The sequence below is a fragment of the Anguilla rostrata genome, chromosome 5 (assembly GCF_018555375.3).
Source record: "Anguilla rostrata isolate EN2019 chromosome 5, ASM1855537v3, whole genome shotgun sequence".
NCBI classification, from domain to species: Eukaryota; Metazoa; Chordata; class Actinopteri; order Anguilliformes; family Anguillidae; genus Anguilla; species Anguilla rostrata.
The window spans coordinates 33,344,487-33,362,335 of NC_057937.1; the positions used below are offsets into that span (position 1 = coordinate 33,344,487).

Here is a 17,849-nt window from a genome sequence, read left to right on the forward strand (position 1 = left end):
TGAATTGTTTGATTACAAATCTAAAATTGTTAAAGTACCGAGGTAAATCGAGAAAAAAAGGCTTTGTCCCAAACATTATGGTGCCCAATAATGGGGTGGGGGGGGATTATGTATAAAAAATGCTGTAATTTCTACATAGTGAAACCAGATATACAGAACAATTTAATAAAAGCTGAAAATCTGTATTTTCACCACATGTGAATTGCTTGATTACAAAACTCACATAAATGTAGAGTACAGAGGCAAATTAAGATAAAATATGTCTCTGTCCTTGATATTATGGAGCTCACTATATATATATATATATATATATACTGCCAAGCAGTAGGCCACACAAGCTCACAGAATGGGACCGCCGAGTGCTGAAGTGTGTAGCGTGTACAAATCATCTGTACTCGGATGCAACACACACTACAGAGTTCCAAGCTACCTCTGGAAACAACATCAGCACAAGAACTGTTTGTCAAGAGCTTTATGAAGTAGGTTTCCATGGCCAAGCAGCCGTACACGAGCCTAAGGTCATCATGCACAATGCCAAGCGTCAGCTGGAGTGGAGTAAAGCATGCTGCCATTGGACTCTGGAGCAGTGGACACACATTCTCTGGTGTGATGAACCACACTTGACTATCTTGCAGTCTGGGTTTGGCGGAATGGATAATGCCAACCGTACTTGCCCAAATAGTGCAAACTGTAAGGTTTCGTGGAGGTGGATGGTCAGGAGCTTTTTTTCATGGTCTGGGCGACGCCCCTTAGTTCCAATGAAGGGAAATCTTTATGCTACAGCATACAGTGACATTCTAGATAATCGTGTGCTCCCAACTTTGTGGCAACAGTTTGTGGAAGTTTGTCGTGCTGTTTCAGTGCACAAAGCAAGGTCCATAAAGAAATGGTTTGCTGAGATTAGTGGGGAAGACCTTGACTGGCCTGCACTGAGCCCTGACCTCTACCCCATCAAACTCCTTTGGGGTGAACTGGAATGCTGACTGCGAGCTGCCAAGCCTCATGGCCAAAATCAGTGCCCAACCTCACTAATGCTCTTGTGGCTGAATGGAAGCGAATCCCTGCAGCAATGTTCCAAAATATACTGGAAAGCCTTGCCAGAAGAGTGGAGGGCAGCAAAGGGGGTCCAACTCCATAAAATATACTAGTCCACCACAACCATAACACAAAGAACCATTTAAGCACACAGTGGTATAAAACTGACAAACTAATGTTTATTATCACAAACACACAAGAAAGTGCCTGTTCTAAAGACACAGAATATTTACACAGCATATATATACACAATCACAGGCTGCTAACTCTCACCAGGCAGTCAATGTGCAGGTCGAGAACCCATGTTGAATTGGCAGTGATCTTCTCAAAGTCCAGCCACAAGTCTTTTCCAGATGTTTCAAACCCGGAATCAGGCCAAATAGCTAAACAGGTGCATTTTCAGTAATAGGCGAGCTATCTAGCATGTTGTAAAAGGTCGTAGTTGTCACCAGCATCAGAATGATCACACTGCTTGATGCAGCTGGAGGAAAGCTTATTGACCTGCATCTTTTAATTCAGATGTTCTGCAATGGTCCTCAGCATCCCCAGTTATGGGTATCGTCCAATCTGGTTGCTAGGCGATGGTCAGCAGCGTCCTCATCTCTTTCTGTTTGAAGAGGGTTTCCATGGTAACAGCCTGCATCTTCCCACCAGCATAGTTCCCAGGATCTCTGCAATGGGAACGTGGCATCATCAGCTCCATCTGTAGGGGAGACACAAACAAACATCGCAACCCAAAGCCAAAAATATAAAACGGTGGGGTATAACCCCTCCCTTAACTGTAAATAAATTGAGCATCCCCTCACTATCCTATAATTCTATATATGAGCACACTTACAGTTAGGGATGTAAATTAGTTGTAATGACAACATAAGCTACTTTAATTTGATAACTTAGTCAAATAACTGCATTATACTTCCTGCAAGTACAATCAATGTTATAGTCTATTTATTGTTACATCCATATGTCTGGGACAAGGCATCGGTGACAAAATTACCACATTCATGGATGTGCTGAATATCTATGCTATGACCCTGTAAAAACTAACTCCACCACTGAGACGCTGGTTGTTGTTACGTATGCAATTACAAAAAATGAGCGGGTTATGGTCAGTCAGTACTATGATGGGGTGAAACGTAGAGCCTACATGAACATCAAAAAGTTGCAATGCTAGAACCAGGGCTTGTGTTTCTTTCTCGACCATAGAATACACCTTTTGATGTCATTTAAACTTCTTCAAGAAACAGCAAACTGGGTGCTCAACACCATGAGGGTCTTCCTGGAGAAGGATGGCTCCCACACTGCAATCATTTGCATCTATGGCAAGTATAAATGGCTGTGCAGAGATAATAGGATGCTTACCAGCAGGGTCTTAATATTCTCAAAAGACTGTTGACATTTCTCCGTCCAACAAAAGGCAGTTTTGGTACTGAGGATGTCTAGCAGTGGTGAAGAAACGGCAGAGGATTTTCTGCAAAAACTGTGGTCGTACCCTACCATGCCAAAGAATCTCTGTAAGTTTCACCTAGTCTTGGGGACGGGGAATTGATTTATAGCCTCTAACTCTGCGTCTACTGATCACACTTGCCATCACCCTACGACTTTCCCCAAATAAGTGACAGTGGTCTGACCAAATGTGCATTCCGCAAGATTTATGCTTAAATTGGCGAAGACAAACAATATAAAAGAGCTTCAGTCTGTTTTCCGTGCTAGGACCATGATGCACTGTTAATTACCAGGTAACCTAGCTAAACCTCACAACCTGGCAATGAGGTTTACCAGCCTATGAAAGGTAGGAGGTGCATTTCTCATCCTGAAGGGTATGACCGTGCACTGTTGGAAATTATCCGGTGTAACAAATTAAGAAATTGCCTTTGCATGCTTAGATAGGGGAACTTGCCAGTAAGCTTTTAGCAGGTTAAATTTGGTAATAAAGGCAGCAGAACCCATGCGATACACACAGTCATCCTTTCTTGGGAGAGGATAATAGTTGGGTTTCATGACTGTATTCACCTCCCAATAGTATGAAGTGAAAAGTTCCATCAGGTTTGTTAACCAGCAGACAGGTTGAACTCCAATCACCTGAACTGGGTTCTGCAATGTTATTATCCAAAAAATAATGTACCTCTCTCTTCAATTGTGAATGTTTCTCTGGGTTCATGTGAAAGGGATGTTAGTTAATTGGAAGAAAATCACCTACATCATAAACACATCTCCCTCCTCTCATTCGATGAGGACAGAGGAAGGAATGCAAGAGAGCACCATACTATTCATGTCACGCGTTACCTTAGGCTGGCAGTCCCAGTATAGCTTTAGTATGTTAATATGACAGAGGCCGTTCCATCAGGAGTGGCAACAAGGTAGTCATGCCTACTTACCCAGCACGTAGTCAAGTATGGGCTGCTGTATTGAGCTTGTAGCACCATGACTTTATGACCGGGCGACAAAGTTCGGAATTTGGTGCCCTGGTTGAATCAGCATTTCATACTCTTTTGTGAGACCTCAAGGTTGGCTTTTGCAAACTCACCAGGTGGATGTAATTGAAAACTGAAATTGCAAACATAATGAAGCCGATTTGTGGCACTGGCGTCATTTACCAATTTTTCTTTAAGTAACTTTAAAGGGCTGGGTGCCATGTGCTCAAAATCTAATTAAACAGAGCTGATTCCTCAACAACTTTCCAACTGCAAAAAAATAATAAATAAAAAATCAGACAAATGCCTTCATCCCAGTCCTTTTCAAATTCAAGGCAGTATGCACGCAACATAGACATGAGAGTCTGATGGAGCCATTCAAGTGTGCCCTGTGACTCTGGGTGGTAAGCACTCAAAGAATAATGCTTCATCACAAACTGCTCAAGAACTTGGGCAAAAATCTTGAATTTGATCCTTAATCAGACTGAATAGTCTTCGGAAGCTCAAATAAGGTAGCCCAAATAAAAAAAGAATTCTTTGACAACAACCAGTGCCATTGTTTTCTACTAAAATAAGTAGCCATGCACATTAGGTGAGCAGGTACTGGCTACCTGTTTTAGTCTGTGGCAACAGGCCAACACAATCAACAAGTGCCCTTTCAAATGACTCTTCGATTGCTGGAATGGGGTACAATGAAGCTGGCAGAATCTTTTGATTCTGTTTTCCCGCAGCTTGCCACACAGGGCAGGATTTACAGTACCTCGCAATGTCCTTTTTGAAACTGGGCCAAATGAGGTGATTTAATGCACTGTCATAGCTTTTATTCACACCTAAATGACCAGCAAGACAGCTATCATTAGCAAGGCTAAGTGTCTCCTTTTGATATGCAGATTGAACCACAAGTTGGTGGACATTGTGCCAGAGCTGAAGTCTCAACTGGTCTCCATTTGTGCAATAAAATATCTCCCTCTACAAAGTACCCTTTCAGCACCAAATCAATTTCTTCCTTGGGAATAGCACTTTTAAAGAGAGAAGAAATTTCTCTTCAAGAGTCTTTCTTATGCTCAGCAATCAGCGACTCCCATGCCAGACACAGCATCTCAAACTTCTGAGCACATTCAGCCTTACTCCCCAGCACAAGCATGGTTTTAACCCCATCTGCAGCAGTAGGGTAAAGCTGTACATCATAATCAAGGTTTGTGGTGAATGAATCACAAGTCATAAGCGTTATCTGACTTAAGGAACTTCGCTAGCCTTCACAGTGTCGGGGCTAGTCACAAGTTCAGAGCTGGACAGAGCTGCCGAACCTTGTTCCTGGAGATCTACTGCCCTGTAGGTTTTCACTCCAGCCCTTCTTCAACAGCAAGAGATCTTGTTGAACTGCTGTTTAATAGAATCAAGTGTACCAAATTAGTGGTGAAATGAAAACTTCCAGGACAATAGATTTTCCATAAATTCATCAGGGCATTTGACAAGAGGGACGGGTGTCACCTCAGGGCTAGCCAAAATTCTGCCCCCAGCCAAGTCGTTACCCTAAAATAAAGGACATCCCTTCCACCGGAAGAATGGATCACACGCCCACTATGACACAACCCTTCATGAGGTCAAACTTGCAAATCCCTGCACAAGGATACTGGTGCTAAAGAGAATTTCTCAGAAAAAAAATATCCTCCAAAATAAAAGACCAGTGCAGCGCATCTCTCAGTATCTTACCTGCATCTCTCAGTATCCTGCCTGGTCTTTAAAAAGTAGGTTCGTCGGTCAATGGCATAAAACCAATGGTACACAACCATAATGAATGGTGCATAATCCTGGACAGCATGATCTTTTTCAAGGGGTGATGTTTCACAAAAGTCCAGGCATAGGCAAGGGTGCTTTCAAAAGAGAAACCCCTTTGAAGGATTTATTCTTTCTCTTCAGGAATATACAACCAGCCATGACATGACCAGGCTTCGTACAATAGAAACACACTTTCCCTTTGACTCCCAAATCCTCCTGCGTTCCACCAGAAGCAGGAGTACTGGTCTTTGATGAACCGACTGAGCCTTTGGGGGATTTCCTACATGGAGTGACGTCATTATGGCGTGACAGGGTTTTCTCAGCAAACAAGCTACTTTTTGTGTGCATATATTCATCAGCTAACACCAGAGTCTGTGCAACTTGATCTAATTTTTATTCATTCAGATAGGTGGAAACTTGCTCAGGTACACAGTTTTTAAATTCCTCCATAATGATTAAGTCACGAAGTTAGTCAAATCACTTAACCCCTTGTGCAGCATGCCGGTGGTCAAACATATTTCCCTTCTTCACAGTTTTCTGATATTGCCAAATCTTCTGACAATAAGTCTCTTGTTTTTAGCATTTCAGCTTTCACCACCTCATAATGAAGGCTGTGTTCTATGGGCAGTGATCCCTAGCATCCCTGGGCCACTTCAATGAGATGGCAACCCATTGGGGGGACCATTCAAATGTTTTGCTGACATCAAATTCAAGAAGCTGCACTCTGTTACCAGCCCACATCACTTCTACCTCTAACTCCCTTAGGCGCACATTCACCTCAAACTGTTTCTCTCTCAGCTCTAAGCGTTTCATCTCTTGCACAAGATATTCATACAGAACCATAGATTTGGGGTTCTTACCCTTAATAAGGATTAAGGATTCCCCAGGGCCAGCACCCATAGATGGTATCTTCTGTTTCAGCAACACCTCTGTTTCGACCAGTTTTGTCTCCGAATGGACCACATCCTTTTCTGATAGAAGGTCAGCTTTCCAACAGCTATCCAACTGTTCAATAGTTGAGTCTTCAACAAACTGTTCTTACATTGGAGCTCCATGGCAATGCATCAGCAAACACAGAAACTTAAAATGTAAAGAGTTGTATCACTGAACGCCCATGGCAAAACAATCACAACACTAAAGTGGTATGGGTATATGGTAAGTGGCAAATGAATGCTACAAAGTGCCAATGTAGTAGACCTGCAAGTGACATACCAAGTTAGTACTACAGATGAAATGCAAAATTGTACCAAGCAAAGTAGCACTGTTACTAGTCCCGAAGCTATTACTAGCTTGGTGTTGGCCGGATCCATATGAGGTGGGATATGGATCCACAGTCTTGTCTTCAGAAAGTAAAACATGTGTCCAAATGGATTCAGGATGGGTGACTGTGTCAAGAACATTACACTTTTGGCCCTGAAAAACATTGTCTTGCTGCAAGGTAAAGCACCATGCAATGAGGTTTGAGGTATTTGTTTGGCTTTGAGCAGATAAGATGTTTCTGTAAACTTCAGAATTCATCCTACTGCCATCAGCAGCCACATCATCAATGATGACAAGTGAGCCAGTTCCATAACACTACCTGCCCCATGATTCACAGATGAGGAGGGGAGAGGGGGTGTCTTTGGATCAGGGGCATTTCCTTTCTTTCTAGATACTCTTTCACCTTGAAATGATTTTATTATTTCAGATGCCTTTTGTAAACTACAATGATTTTTTTTTCAAGTTACAAAACAGTCACCCACCAAAGCAGCTGGTAAGAGTGATGAAGTTACACACCACTGCCAAATTCTACCTGCATTTTGTTAGGAGTTAATGCCAAACCCTCTCTGTTTGACAGTTGAAAAGGTATTTCTCTTCACTAATGAAAGTATTCTTCGGTCATCCACTTTAATAGTCTTCCATGATCTACTTGGTCTTTTGCCATTGCAGGGATGATCAGTGTTCTTACTTCCTAACAATGTATCAAACAGCTCATCTTGACACATCCAATATTTTGGCTGTGTCTGATCAGTTGATTCAGTTTCATGATGGCCTGGTTACTGGCATTGACACTTCTTTGGTTCTCATGTTGAGAGACAACAGCAATAGACTATAAATGCAAATTCCACACCTAGAATCAATTCAAGTTAGCTTCCTTGTGCATGAACTAATGATGCACACATACAGCTGGCCAAGAAACTGCTGAGCAGCCAATTATCCCATTACCTTTAGTCACCTAAAATTGGGGGTTACATATACAAAGGTCTGTATTTCCAATAGGAATCAACTGATGTAAATGCCTTCAAATAAACAACGAAAATGCCTTCAATTAAAGTCTGCAATTTAGCCTTATATTTATTGTCCAGTGCACAAAATGACAAAAATTGCATCACTGTCCCGATACTTTTGTATTTAAGTGTACATATGTTCAATTCACAACTTTTTGATACTGGGAAATTTCAAAGCAAGCCTTCCACTAGTGGTCAAAAACTCTAATGACTTTAGCTTTCGCTTATAGTTCTTAGTAAAATGGCAGCACTTACTGTTTATTAAATATTCATTCTAAACATGCTCTTGTTCTGCCCTCTCTTTCATAATGGAATACTGGGTGGAGGATGATGGGCATGGAATTTTGATTTTGAGGACCTTATTCACTGTAATTAAATTTACATGAAACCAAAAATGATCAAGCTTCGACAGGCGCTGTTTGATATTACTCTCATTGCTCACTTCCAAAGGAAGACAGCACCCCAGATGAGGACGGGCTCGGGTGGGGGATGTGAAAATGCAGATGATCTGAAATAAATTTTTAATGAATGTGATTTATTGTAATCGGGGTAAAAAGAGAAAAAGGGAAATGTGTTTATTTAACAGCTGATTAAATCATCAGGCTGAGACATTCCTTTAAAAATGGAGTTTCTAAGTGAGCAGTTTGTTTGATGGCACATTTTCATTTTCCAGCAAAACTGTATATGGGAAAACTGTATTATGCAACTCTAAACTGTCTAAGTGAAAACTGTGTTTTGTGCTCTCATTTTTTGAATGGGACGATTAAATTACAGGCCATGCTTGGGCAGTTTAATCACTTTCTTTCACACACCTGTCATTAACAAAATGCCAAAGGGTTTTTAATTCAACGTTTATTCATCAAATCATATTTTTAGTTTTCCACCTTCTTCACTACAATTTTAAATGACCGATTTCAAATGGAGACCATACAATGGGGGGAGCTGGCACACATGCACTCCAGAATGATTGTATTCCCTGCTACTGTCCAATATGGCAGCTCTGAGCTGCAGTCTGACTGTGGGTGCCAACTGTGTCACAGTTGTGCCTGCTCTGTTCCCGCCTCCCCGTAGTTTTTGTCCAGTCTCGCGCCCCTTAGTTGGGTCTGCCTGCGTTTCGTGTCTGGTTGTTAATTGTTGTGGTAATGAGTTAATTATGTGATCACATTCCACACATGTCTGTCTCGTTATTCTGTTGATTGTACATTATGTTCTCCTGTGTCTTGTTAGCCCCTGTGTATTTAAGTTCTTTGTTTGCCTGAGTCGGGTACTGGATCCTACTGTTTTCTGTCCTTTCTATGTGGTTCCTAGTGTTTCACGATTTTGAGTTCATTTTTGTGTTACAAGTAGTTTTTGTATTTTTTGGGTTTTGCCCATTGTGGCCTCATTTTGGTTTGCTGTTTTGTTACTTGTTTGTAAGTAAAATTCTTTGTTTGAAATCCTACCTTTTGAGTCCCCTGTTTTTACTCTGCACTTGGGTCCTAACTCAAGCAAACCTCAGTATTGAGAGATGATACTAGTATTCCGCATCCTTATGTTAAGGAAAAATGTGTCAGCCGGCCACAGTGCACTAGCATGGTCTGCATTTGGTTCACCACTGATTACTTCAAGGAATATGCATGAAGGGCTAAGTTAGAGTCCCTGAAAGTATTTTTAGTACAGTACATTGATAATCTATGAAAATTAAGGGTGGCAGTACTTTCTTAGACCTTCTTAGGGAGACTTTTATGAAAAAAATACATAATATTCATTCTCAGAGCTCTGTGAGTGTAAATCTGTAACACGTACAGGGTTGTAGGGGGCTGACAGCAGCTTTTACACAAAAGATTAGCATTTTCATTTAAATAAAGAGAACTGGAATCTGCTTTCCCTCCCTTTAAAATGTGTGGCGTGCTTCTAAGCTTGGAGGGATTTTTAATAATAAAGGTATTATTTACATACCGAGTCGTCCTAATCCACAGAGCCCCATGAAGGGCAGAGATGAGACCGTGTTTATACCAAGATCCGGCGGCAGTGCGTCCGGTCACCCAGCACATCCCGCCCTAGAGAAAGAGAGCCGTGACAGCTCCTCAGCCGGACTGCCCATTTTGTTTCTCGAGTCCCTGCCACTTTCGTTTCGCTGAATCTAACACCCCGTCCTGACACCAAAACACCAAAATCATCTTAGGGGAATTAAACGCGTAAGTCCAAATTTAGCTACATTTGATGAAATACGGCGGATTACAACTGAAGCCCTTTCTTCCCCTCAAGTTTCTGGAGCTCATGCTGGAAAACATACGCCCGAAGAAGCGAATCAATGCCGAGGCTCTATTTTAGTCAACTCCTAAAAAGCAATTCTGCCCTTGTGTGGAGGCGTGGGCCTAAACGTTTATTACCCAAGCCACTGGGGACGACGGCTCCCCCTTTGAGTCCTTGAACCGTTGTCTGCCCTTACAAATGCACTGCGTTCATTAGCAGGTGGCCCCGGCGGTTGCTCCGTCATTAGTAAATACATCACAAGTATTGACACATGCATATAAAATGAGAAGCGCATTATGTCATCCCTATTTTTTTATTTTTTTTTAGCCATTAAACCACATGATCTTGAAACTCGCAGCCAGCCGGCTATAACGATTCCGCTAGCTCTGTGCCACGAGCTGTGGGTGGAATTGAACGCTTTGATTTATGATAAAAAATTGTACGGGTAAAAACTCTAAAAGATGTATTAGGCGGGGTAATATGCATACCGCTGGACAGTAACAGTTTGTGAGCATAATTGCTTTAATGTGAGCTATTAAGACTAAGTGCTTGTGATTTCAGTGTCTGCCCTACATTCCGCTAAATGATTAGAGTGATCAATACGTATGATTTGTAAGTCACTTCCTATTGATTGAATAATAAAACGTGTGACCTTCCTTGAAGGAGCTCCCAGGACACTGAGAGAGGACCAAGGCTGGGGCAGAGGTAAGGGGACACACCGCCACATAAGATCTTCGCTTCCAGACGCTGCCTGTAAGCCGCTATGGCTCAGTCCAGCGCACGTAATACACTGTACCGTATGAGAGCACAGTCCCCTATCAGGGACAAATGTACTGCTCTAGGGAGGTGCTGACAAATCAGCATCAAGTAAATTCGGGCAGCTGCGTCTCTGCATAACATCATATTATATGGAGCCACATGAAATAGCCATATAAGTACAGCACTGCTTTTTAACTGCGGATAACAAACACTGCGTCATCTGCAAGGACTTGAGAGGATTGTGTTTTCAAGCCCCACAGGGGACAGAAACTGCGAGAGAGGACCTCCTTTTGCCATCTGCCATTACCACACGATCGCTTGCAGGCGCTCCACAAACAGGAAGTGGAGAGTCCCCACAAAGGAAGTGGTGCTGCTATACTACCCACCCACTTAGTGCACTGCATTCTCTCACTCAGAGCGAACTAGAGCCATAACACTGCTCCATTTTGCAATGGAAACAGACATAGCTCACTGCATTATTTGCATAGCCCTTCAAAATGACACTACCACGGCAATGGAAATGTTGTTCTTTCAGATATCAAATAAAACGTCATTACTAAAAAGTACAGCTGTTTGTGCTTTTTAAGGTTAAGTTTGATTAATTATGATACATTTAAAATATTTCTAAAGGAAAAAAGCTGATTCAAGAGATTGTTTTCTGATTTCCTAGCATCCAAATTCTAACCCTAGTTTCCAGTCACTGCAAGGTTATGTTTATATAACCTAATACCAATGGCCCCTTCTTTGGCCAGTAGCCCTTTGAATCCTTGCAACTTTACTCCCATGAGAAAGCTCATTATTAAAGAATACCATGCGAATCCAATGGTAATAATACTCTTCCATTTTACACAACGTGACTAAGAGTAATTGGGTTCTGCATTACACATGAATGCTCCAAGATGTAATCCCAGAGCTAAAAAATGTTTCTGTCTTTCTTTATGTTTTCATGTGCAAAGCTTCACAATTTCAGTGCATAAATGAGCTGCGCTATCTAATCACCCAGGAAGAAAAAGTTTCATCCAGCCAGGTAAAATATGCTGCTGCTGGAGGCATGATTAATAAATCTACCTGTCAGAATAATTAATGGTGAATCTCGATGAAAATGTCTGTCAGCAAGATGATGTCAGTCTGAAAGGATGTAGCTATCCAGCTTGTCCTTGGTGTGTAACGTGGAGCGTCTCACACAGTGGATCAGCAAGACTTCCCAGTGTTCTTTTGAGAGGGAAAAGGCAGTCAGCAAATGCTTGGGCAAGCTCTGGCACAGATCAAAAAGAGATGTGTCCCAATCAGTTTTGGTATTTTAATGACACAAAGGGAACATTCCCATTAGCTTGCACAGCTGGTTGTAACTTTGTCTTTTCAGTGGGTGTTGTGCACAACTCCATGGTAATTCCTTTGCACAAGTGCACGGTAGTGCACATGACTCACACATTTTTTTAAAATTCTTGCGACACGGTAGGAGGGTACGGTTACTACTTTGAAATCAATCATACCCAGGGGGAGGTATAAATAAGGTGTATGTCTATTACATAATCACCAAAGACCTATCAGGAAATAGGGGTAGGTTTCAACGGAGCTTACAGTGCCTTCAGAAATCTTTCACCACCAATTATTTGTTGCAAAATCAAATTGAAGTATATTTAAACTGGATTTTTTCCCCCTGCTCTGATACTTTGATATTTTTCCCCTACTCTGATATCAGTAATTGTATTACCACCCCCCCCCCCCCCCCACCCCCCAAAAAAAGGATTAAGATGTCTCTGGAATTCACACCTCTATTCACAACTTTGGGTCGAGTGTATTCCATTTTCACACTAGATATCACACTAAATATGTTAAAAAAGGTCCACCTATATTGATTTCAAATTCAGATTTTGTTAAATTGCATGATTGTAGAACAAATATGACCTTGTGAGGCCTCACAACTGAAAGAACAGATCAGATCACACTGTCGTGAAGACCAAGGAACTGCATGTGGAACAAGTTGTTGGGAAGAAAAAAGCTGGTGGAAGATATACAAGATTGGCAAAACTTTGAACCTCTCTTCAGGACTTCATAGTCTCTTTGGGAGAGTGCCTAGACTGCAGCTACTTCTGAGAAAGACCAACATTAACTCATGCCTGGAATATGCCAAAATCCATGTGAAATAGAAACGGTCAAGAAAGGCCAATAAAAATTCAGTGCCAATACAATGTTGTGTATCATTTTTAATGTTTTCTTGTTGTAATGAGACAAGAAAGTTTCTTTCCTCATTATAACAAGACACATCCAAAAGGATCTTGTTTTAAAGAAAACCGTTTGTTGACAGGACAACAGCATGTCCCATTTTTGCAGACTCACAATTATAGTTGGAAAATGAGGCCCCTACCTGTGACAGAAGGGCATTGGCAAAGCATTAGAATCGCTCTGAGTGTTTTGGTATATGACAGTTGACGAAGGAGCATACTTTTATGATGAAACACTGCATGTTATTATTTATTTTTATTCTACGCCAACACATCAACACAAAGTACACTGAGTGCCAGTCTCTCTCTCTTTCTCTCTCTCTGTCTTGCTCTCTCTCTCTCGCTCTCTCTCCTGCTGCTATCAAAGGGCCCCCTCATGTCTGAACCTCATGGCCAGACTCTCCAGTTCATTAGCACTATGTGATAGCCCAGTCAGCACTGATAGACACAGGTGCTCAGGGACCTATTAGTAGGTACTTTCCCCTGATCAATAAAGACACATTGGAGAAAATGTGAGATCCCCGTTTCATTATTAAACTCCTGTGCTGGTCAGTGGGGTTATGTTAAACGCCAGTTAAATAAAAAAAGGCTTCCTTACTGCACCCTGTGTCTTTAGTATCATGTGCATCAAGCCATCAACTCATTACTTGGGGGTCATCAGGACTTCAGTGTTATAGTGAAGTTGTAAGGGACTAAAGTTATGTAAAATTAATTTACATGTCATGGCATTGTAAAATACTGTAGCATTCAGACATATTTTGTTGCCTGATGGAAAATTTTATCAGTGAACTCGTAAACATTTTTTCTCAATATGTAAATCCCTGCATGGCACTGTGGAAATACTTTTTTCCATAGTTTAATCCTGTTTCGGATGGCCAACCCACCAATCATACATCCTACCCATAATGCTCTTAACAGGGATTTTATACATGTCAGAATACCACTGTTCTGCATTATATCAACTCACAACAGTAATTTGTTCATGACTAGAGAGTTAGGTTTTGACAACACAACCATATTTAAACCCCATAAGAGTTTAAAATGACTGATAACTGAGTGGAACTCTATATGCAGCAGAGTGATAATATGGCCAAGCAGCTGCTGGCTATTAGATACATGTTCAAGTGATATTCATTCCCCCTGAAACCTGTTGCTGATTAAAAGTGATTATGGGTTTATGTCTGAGGTGAGCTTTGATATGGATGCCTGTGATTTCTGAGATATGTCCACGTGACTCCAAATCTTACACGCACACCTCTCCTCCCTCCTTTATACGTAAAAAGAAAATACAAGGTACACATATATTTAAAGTATTATGTATATATTTAAAAATATTTTTGTACCAGTTTAAAATATGTAAATATATGTCAGAGTGAAATATCCGGCAACGTGTTTATTCTTCGTAACCGTCTGAAACCACAATCACGCCACCTTTGTTTAAAGTCTCCTGCTCTGAAATCATCCTATTTAAACAAACCACAGGTGTCCTGTTTAACCCTGATGTTATGTCTTTTCTAGGGACATGTTAAAATTTTGTGTGGAATAAATGACCTGTTTGACTACATGCAATTTAAATAGGACTGGGAGTTTTTTTTTTCTTTCTTTCTTTTTTTTAATAGCCACCTGCAATGATGTTTTCAGCACAACCATCTCTGTTGGGAGGACTGGGAAGCATACCAGCGCTTTCTACAGAGGCATACATCAGAATTAGCAGAAACACTTTTGAAACAAGACTGTTATGTCCCACACGTACGGCACATGCGCACAAGCACAAACACACTGAAAAAAATGTATTTGTTGTTTTAAATGTTAAATGTCATGTTCAAAAAAAAATCATTTAGATGGTTTCGTACACAAGCATGTGGCATTTGCTATCCTTGGGAACTAGTTTTTTTGATGGAACCTGATCTGCTCTGTCATGGAGGTTTGAAGGGAAATGTTTTTTTTATTCTATGCCTGGTTACAATGTTTTTTTGGCCTTTTTTACAGCCCCTTACAAATTATAATGGAAGGATAATTCACAAGTGAGGACAACAGAAACACAATAATATCACTGTGTGCTCAGTGTTTGAAAGAGCACAGGCCAAAGAGGCCAATTCAAATAAAAATTAAACAAGCCTATACTCACCAGTAAAATAATGTGTATATTTTTAAAATGCCAGAATGAATCACACTTTCTCACATAAGAGGATTTAATGGTTGATGGAAAGAATATTTGTTGTCTCCGTGTGTATGCAAAATAAAATCCACAAACTTGGGCGTAGCTTCTACGGAGACGAACACTGAAAACCAAAATGTACGTGAGAAATCAGCAGAGCTCCACGTTTAAAAATATATATTGCACTGCCTCCTAGAAAAGTTATCCGGAGCTAAAAATAAAACAATAATCATAAGCTTTACACCACGCTGTGATATTAGCAACACCTAGCCAACATTTCACAGAGTTAAAGCGGAAGCATTTTTTGTATCAATTACAGGCCTGGGCCCCACCAGCAGAACTCAACAGATTATCTCTCTCTCTCTCGCTGGCTCTCACTCCCAGAATCAGCACAAAACATGAGCCTCACAACAGTTCGGCAAATGTCAGATACAAGCAGGTACAACTTAAGGGAAGTCATAATTATCCCCTGGCCCAAGGACCCAGGAGTCAGGTGACCCTTTGTTTGCGGGTATACCTTACAATAATAGGCTGGTTAAGAGTGACTCTTGTAAAAGGCTGTCTCAGCAGTCTCGGCATGTCGACTCCACTGTTTCACCAAAGTGTCTTTTTGAAGCAGGAGATCTTTGTTTGAATGAGCACTGCACAATGGAAACTGTCATACGACTTATAACATGTAATTGAACTTGGAGCCTTTTTTTTCTGGAAATTCAAACGAGCTTAGATCACCTTTCATTCTATGGGTGTCGCTAGTCACCTGGCGAGGTTGTTTACCGAAGACCCGATATTCAGAACAATGTTCGATGCTCTGAATGTTTTCAGGGCGGGCTTAGGATGTTTGAGCATGTGTTTGTATCTTTCTCCTGTGTTTAAGCCTCACCCTTCCTTCCATTGTTTCTTATTATAATTTAACTCTGGAACTTTCCTTGTGCAAGGCAGACGAAAAATATGAGCTTCCCAACAGAATTCAAGGTTCAAGGTTCATGCACACGGTTCAGATTTTCCCTTGAAACCTGAGATGAGAAGAAGAGCAACTGGGAGGTTTGCCCTGTGGACCACAGCAGCACATGCCACAGTCACACACCTGCCACTTGAAGTGACAGTTAAGATCGAGACCGGACCTGAGCCCTTGAAGCTCGGATGTGGAGCGCAACTTTTTGTGAGCCGCTTGTTTCATTTGTTTGTAAAATTCTACAACAGAATCTGAACTTGAATAATATTGTAAAACAACTCTCTATTGGGTTGCTTTCCACCTGTCGACTGTCGATTGGGACTGACTCTGAAGAGCTGCTGTTCATGTTTTTTAGACCAACTACAAAATAACCGGCATATTTCACAGATAAGGATTAACATGCACATGTTCCAGCCTATATGCCATATTCCTCACTGAGGCTAAGAATAGGCTTAGTGGACTGACATCCTTAATTATTAGTATTATTAATTTGAAATGTCTCTCTAAATAATTTTCTTTGAGAAAAAAAAAAAACAATTTTAGGGGTAATCTGTAACTTCCTTCACAGGTACCACCATTGTGTAGAAATTACCTCATTGCCTTAATTGGGTCATTAGATGGATAAATTTCAGCCTTGTGCTACAGCTTTTCATGAAAGAGCTCCAAGGTATAGCCTGCAGCAGGAGATTGGCTGACCACAGTCAGACTTTTCTGTGGTTTAGGTATGGGCTGATTCGTCTTACTGAAATGACAAGTGGAAAATTAAGACAGTGTAATGACAGACTCAGCATCAGTGTCAATGTAATGCACCCTGATCCTTTAGGCCCTCTGCCCAAGTCTGTCAGTGTGGGATGTTGAGTCAGTGCCCTGCTGCAGCCACATTGGGGTGTAAATGAAGATGGGGAATATATTAGCTGAGCTTCCCCTGCTTAATTTGGCTTTGGTGCAAATATTTGCTAGGGATTGTAATCGCTACATTTTCATGCTTTCCTACCTTAGTGTACTGACAGTACTTTAAGTATCCAGTTTTAAAAACTCACAAGCACGAGGATGTCACCTGAAAATGTATTCTTTCCTGAAATAGATAAAGTTGCCCTGGCTTGCTTAGAACAGAATGGAAAAGTTTTATGTATTACTAGTTCTGCAAGACTGAACACTAATCAAATCCAGTGCCTGAGTCACCATAAAATTAAAAAAATTAAAAAATAAAATTACTATAAAAATAAGCCCATTTTCACAATAAATAGAAGTGTTGGGAGAGTGTGGCCGAAAATGATTGAAAATCTTTGCCTGCCAAATCCAACAGCTGTCTTCTTCCAATAACAAACCAGCACAACTAAGTCATCAGGCATTGATCAAATGTTATACCATGTTATACCAAGTTTAATTAATTTAACAATTTCCTACCTCCATACCCCAGCCAATATGAGGTAAGCATTTTGAAACAAAATGGCTGCTGCACATCAACCCTGTGAATGCTGCATGAGACTGAAACCTGACATCTTCCTCAGAGTTGGTGCTGACATCTGAGGAAGACGTCAAGTGACATTGAAACAAAAAATCAGTTTCCTGCTTTCTATGAAGTAAAGCCTAAAAGCATGGACAAGTTTGTTCTCTGCATTTGTCGAAAAGACTGCTCCAACTGCATTTGCAGAGATGTGAGGCTCATCGTCATGGTTCAGAATACCCTTAGGTATCACACCCACAAACTTTACCTGTGATATTTTTGCATGCTGCTTTGCATCTCCATGCAGCCAGAGGTAGGGCAGTCATTCCACATGGGGGTGAACATGCTCACAAGCTGGAGGTGGCCTGCTATGGATAGAGTACTGAAATGTGGCCGGGTGTATGAGGTCACAACACCGGCTGGTGGCATTTTCATGGCAAAGTGGCTAGGCCACCAGTGTTGAGGTAGGCACGGATAGGGCAGTAGCATAGCCCCTAGCCTAAGCAGGTTTGATAGTAGGGTTATATTGAGCAAAACAATGTATCTAGAAATCCTAACTACGAAGAATACTGTAATGA

General features: G+C 41.2%; 1 long non-coding RNA gene across 1 annotated transcript; it reads right to left on the minus strand.

Moving 5' to 3' along the window:
• Positions 1-1,194: 1,194 nt before the first annotated feature.
• LOC135255084 (uncharacterized) lies at positions 1,195-5,936 on the minus strand. Its single transcript, XR_010330075.1, has 2 exons — positions 5,163-5,936; positions 1,195-1,738 (listed from the first exon to the last, which is right to left on the minus strand). It is a non-coding gene; the product is annotated as an uncharacterized LOC135255084 (long non-coding RNA).
• Positions 5,937-17,849: the final 11,913 nt, after the last annotated feature.